At 34.1% G+C, this 6,000-nt stretch overlaps 1 protein-coding gene across 2 annotated transcripts in view; it reads right to left on the bottom strand.

Moving 5' to 3' along the window:
* The window catches only part of MTMR8 (myotubularin related protein 8), a 249,806-nt gene that overhangs the window by 222,838 nt on the left and 20,968 nt on the right, over positions 1-6,000 (bottom strand). The window lies entirely within an intron of this gene.

Genomic DNA, 6,000 nt, shown 5'->3' with positions numbered 1-6,000 from the left:
AAACAGCCATATGACCCAGCAATCCCACTTCTGGGCATACACACCGAGGAAACCAGAATTGAAAGAGACATGTGTACCCCAATGTTTACTGCAGCACTGTTTATAATAGCCAGGACATGGAAGCAACCTAGATGCCCATCAGCAGATGAATGGATAGGAAAGCTGTGGTACATATACCTGACAGAATATTACTCAGCCATTAAAAAGAATACATTTGAATCAGTTCTAATGAGGTGGATGAAACTGGAGCCCATTATACAGACTGAAGTAAGCAAGAAAGATAAACACCAATACAGTATACTAATGCATATATATGGAATTTAAAAAGATGGTAATGATAACCCTAAATGGAAGACAGAAAAAGAGACACAGATGTATAGAATAGACTTTTGGACTCTGTGGGAAAAGGCGAGAGTGGGATGATCTGAAAGAACAGCATCAAAACATGTCTATTATCCAGTGTGAAACAGATCGCCAGTCCAGGTTTGATGCATGAGACAAGTGCTCAGGGCTGGTGCATTAGGATGACCCAGAGGGATGGGATGGGGAGGGAGGTGGGAGCGGGGTTCAGCATGGGGAACACATGTAAATCCATGGCTGATTCATATCAATGTATGGCAAAAAACACTACAGTATTGTAAAGTAATTAGCCTCCAACTAATATAAACAAATGGGGAAAAAAAAGAATACCCAAACATGGACCCAACTTACTCTAACGCAAGATAGCCTATGATAAATGCCAAAACAGAGGCATGACTAGAGCCTGGAGCAATCAGAGTTCCCAGTTTCAGACAGATACCCCTGGGAGACAACTAGAACCAAATATTCAAAGGTTCCTTCACTCAACATTTCTTAAGCACCTACTACTTTCAAATTATGGAGTTAGGCTTTTCTGGGGAAATAAGGCGGAAACCCTGCATTTATCTATCCATTTGACAAATATTTATTGAGCATCTAATATATGCCAGGCACTGTACCAAGCGTTATGGAATTCAAGATGCCTAAGCATGCTCTTTACCCTCAAAGTGTTCAATCTTAATAGAAAAATTACACATGTAAAACGGGGAAGAAAAAGCTAGTTTGGTGTGCGTAGCTATATCCTTATGTATAAAATATATACAATTGCTACAGTAAAGGGAGTGATCTTTGTCTAGGAGATGGAAGGCAACAAAGGGAGACTTTTTTATAGAAGAGTCAATACATAAGCCTCAATCAGTATGCTTAAGTTTTGAAAGACAAGAAGGGATTCAGCAGGGAGTAGAGAAAGGAACAACATTCCAAGTACAATTGGGAATACTCTGAAACAAGGAGCCAATCTACAGTGGGAGTGGAGGAGTCAGGAAGTAGGCTAGAGAGCAGGCAGGGACTAGATCTAAAAGATTCCTGTATGCCAGGTGAAGAAATCTGTTAACTCCTTAAGGAAACTTGAGGTACATAAGGCGTTTGCACTAAAGATTAATGTGGTCATATTTGTATTTTTGAAAGCTCATCCTGGCAGCAATGTAGAAATCAGATCAGATGCAAGGCTCTTACAGCTAGCAATTCATGTGAGAAAAGATGACTATCTGAACACAAGAGCAGCAATAGTTATATACAGGAGAGGATATATCAGAAGCGTATTTAGAAGGAAAAAAGGGGGTTGATGACTGATGAAACATGGGTCATAAAGGATAAGGAGGACTCTAAGATGCCTTTCAGGCTTGGTGACTGGGTGGATGGTGGGTGATGGTGTTATCACTAAAATTGCAACCATCAGAGACAGAAAATAATATTAAGTATATTTTGAGACATTCAGAGTGTAATATACTTGTAAGATATCCAGTTGAAGATGGCCAATTATGGAATATATATCCAGATCTGGAAATCAGAAGTTATTTGGTCTGGAGAAAATCATTTGGAATTGTTACTTCATGTTGATTTAAAATCATGGGAGAAGATGGGATCACCAAGGAAATATATATAGAATGACATGAAAGATGGCCAAAGATGGAACTCCAAGGGGACTACAATATGTATAGGGCAGACAAAGAGTGTTCAGCAAAAGAAACAGAAGCAGTGGTCTGAAGTACAAGGAAAAAAAAAAAGAGAGAGAGAGAGGTCTCTTGGAAGCCAAAGGAATGGAGAGTAGGCTCAAGAGCCTAAGAATTAAATATGTCCATATGACACAGCAATGAGTTAAGTCATTGTTGACTTTAGCAAATGAACTTTCAGTGAAGGAGTCAGAGTGAAAACTTAACTGAAAATTTCCTGACAGATAAAGCTATCTCCAGAGAGTGAGCATAAACTACTCTTTTGAGAACTTTGTTAGGAAAGAAAGAAGTAGTTTACCTTTGCTAAAAAAGGGTCTTATATAATGGAGACATGAGCATGATTCCAGGCCAGAAAAAAAGGATAAAAAAAGAATAATGAAGACATGGAAGAGAATACTAATAATGTATCAAGATCTCAGAGGCCATCAGTGACCTTGTTGAATACTTTTGGTGGGTTAACTGGTGTAAAATCATGATTATAGATTAAAAAAAGAATGGAGACTTCATGAAATTCAGTTCTTAGATGAGCATGTAAGGAGCTTGGAAGACATCACTGTTACCCTAACATAAAGAAAAAAGCTGGACAAACTGGAAATCAGCAACTCTTCTTAGATTCATCAGAAAACTGGCACCACAGGACAAACTGCTATCCCCAAACTGGAGACAAAAATGAACACAGAGAATCACAACTTATTCAAACAGAAGACCAGAAGCAGAAACCTCCATGCGAAACATTATTCCTTTTAGTACATCATGCCTGGCTTTCAATTAAAACATACTTTAAAAAAAAATACCTACACAGTTTAAAGAGACAGAGCAAGCATCAGAACCAGACTCAGATGTCAGAAATCTTGGAATTATCAGAAGAATTTTAAATAACTATAATTAATATTCTAAGGGTTCTCATGGCGTAGTGGACAACATGTAAGAACAGATGGGTAATGTAAGCAGAGAGATAGAAACTCCAAGGGAGAGTCAAAAGGAAATGCTAGAAATCTTAAAACACTGTAACAGAAATGAAAAATGCCTTTGATGGGCTCATCAATAGATTAGAAACAGCCAAGAGAAGAGTAAGCAAACCTAACAAAATGTCAAAGGCAACTTCTATAACTGAAGTGAAAAGAGATAAAGAAATGAAAAAGAATATTCAAGTGGGATAATTAGAAGAGATATAACACATATGTAATGAGAATACCAGAAGGAGAAGGAAAAGAGAAAGGAATAAATGAAATATGTGACCCAATAATGACTAAGAATTTCCACAAAATTAATAATAGAATCTAAATCAGATCCAGAAAACAGCAGGCATGATAAACACCAAAGAATCTTGAAAGAAGCCAGAGGAGGAAAAAAACACTATGTACAGAGGAAAGAGAATAAGAATTACACTGGAATTCTCTTCAGCAACGATGAAAACAAAAAGATAGTGGAGTAAAATATTTAGTATTGAAAGAAAAAATGCCAACCTAGAAGTCTGTATTCTAGGGAAATTATTCTTCAAATATGGAGACATAAGGACTTTTTTTCAAACAAACAAAAAATAAGGGAATTTGTTACCAGTAAACTTCTCATGAAAGAAATATTAAAAACTTTTCAGATAGAAGGATAAATGATACAGGCCAGAAACTTGATCATAAAGGAAGAATGTTAGATAAGGGATAAATGATTTTTTTTTAATTTTTAATGAGCTAACAGTTAATAGTTTGTTCAAAATAATAATAGGAATAATATTTTGGTGATTATAACTTATGGATATGTGAAATGAATGACAACAATGTTATAAGGGACAGAAGGCAGAAATTGGTAATAATCTGTTAAAAGGTGCTTACAGTACCCATGAAATGGTATAGTATTATTGGGCTACTTGCAAATTTATAGTACAAATTCAAAGATGACCACTGAAAAATGAGAAAAGTATGCTTATGCTGAGAGAAAAAAATGACTAGAATTACATATAATTCTCAGTTAAAGTGAGAAGGCAAAAAAAACCCAAAGATCAAGGGTAATGAATAAAAACATTAATAAATATTAATAAACATATATTGATATTAATAAACAGTATTAAATTGATAAACATTAACCCGTCTATATCAATAATCACTTTAAAATCAATGGTCTAAATACATTAATGAAAAATTATTTTCAGAGTGCATAAAAAAAGACTATAAGAAGGCTACTTTAAAGATCAAGATACATATACATTAAAAGAAAAAGGAAGGAGAAAGATAGGCCATGCTAACACTAATCAAAAGAAAGTTGGAACAGCTATATTAATAGAAGATAAAGCAAGACTTCAGAGCAAGGAAAATTATCAGTGTTGTTAAGAAAGGTATTACTTAGAGATAAAAGGGTTAATTCTCCAAGAAGACACAACAATCCTTAATGTGTATACTGAAAACATAGCATCAAAATACATGAGCCAAAAATGGATAGAATTGCAAGGAGAAATAAATGAATCCCCTATTATAACTGGAGATTTCAACACCCCTCAATTGATAAATCCATTAGGCAGAAAGTCAGTAAGGACATTGTTGAATTTAACAGTACCACCAATCAATTAGATCTAATTGATATCTATTTAATATTTCATCCAATGAGAGCTAAATACATTTTTTTCACATGGTCACAAGGAACATGCATCAAGACAGATCACATTCTGTGCCATAAAGCACACCTTAATGAACTGAGAACAGAATTCATACAAAGTATGCTCTCAGAACACAATGAATTCAATGAGAAATCAACCATAGAAAGACAACTGGAAAATCTCAAAATACACTGAGATTATATAATATACTTCTAAATTTAGGAAACTAGAAAAAGAAGAGCAAATTAAATCCAAAGTAAGCAGAAGAAGAAATAATAAAAATAAGCATCAATGAAATGACAAATAGGCAAGTAACAGAGAAAGCTGGTTCTATGAAAAGATCTATGAAAACTGTTAAATATCTAGCTAGGTTAACTAAGTAGAAAACAGAAAAAAAACACAAATTACTAATATCAGAAATAGAAAAGGAGCCACCACTACCAGACATTAAAAATACAATAAATAAATATGAATAATCCTATGCCCACAAATTTGATAACCTAGATGAAATGAACCAATACCTTGAAAGACATAATCTACCAAAATTCATCCAAGGAGAAATAGATGATCTGAGTAGACCTATATCTATTAAAGAAATTGTATTTGTAATTAATAATTTTCCAAAACAGAAAGCATCGGGACCAGATGGGGGGTTACTGGTAAATCCTATCAAACATTTAAACATGAAATTACAACAATTCTCTACAATCTCTTCCAGAAAATATAATCAGGAGAACTGTTTCCTAATTCATTCTATGAGGCCATATTACCGTAAGAGAAAAACTGGAAAAGACATTACAAAAAAGGAAATATTCTACTGCACAATACTGTGTCCATAATTAACAATGATGTACTATGTACTTTAAAAATGTGTTAAGAGGATATATCCTATATCAAATATTCTTAAAATAAAAAGAAGAAGAGGAGGAGGAAGAAGAAAGGCAAAGTATAGACTGATATCTCTGACAAACACAGAAGGAAAATCCTCAACAACAAAAATTATTATTATTAGTTTGCCTATTCTAATGGCAATGCCTATACTAATGACCACATTTTAAATTGATTACTTCTGTCAGGACCCTATCTCCAAATAAGTCACAATCTGAAGTACTAGAGTTTAGGACCTCAACATACTTAAATTTTGGGGGACAGAATTCAACCCATTACAATTAGCAAATGAAATCCAACAGTATACTGTATTAAAAAACTCATATACCATGTTCAAATGAAATTTGTACCAGATATACAAGGCTGGTTCAACATTTGAAAATCAATTAATGTAATTCACCACAGTAATGAACTAAAGATGAAAAAAACACAGGATCATAGCAATAGATGAAGAAAAAGCATTTAACAAAATCCAGCACCTATCCAGGATAAAAA

The sequence above is a fragment of the Cervus canadensis genome, chromosome X (assembly GCF_019320065.1).
Source record: "Cervus canadensis isolate Bull #8, Minnesota chromosome X, ASM1932006v1, whole genome shotgun sequence".
NCBI lineage: Eukaryota > Metazoa > Chordata > Mammalia > Artiodactyla > Cervidae > Cervus > Cervus canadensis.
Note: the sequence above shows the minus strand (reverse complement) of the source record. Positions and strands in the feature narration are given on the sequence as shown.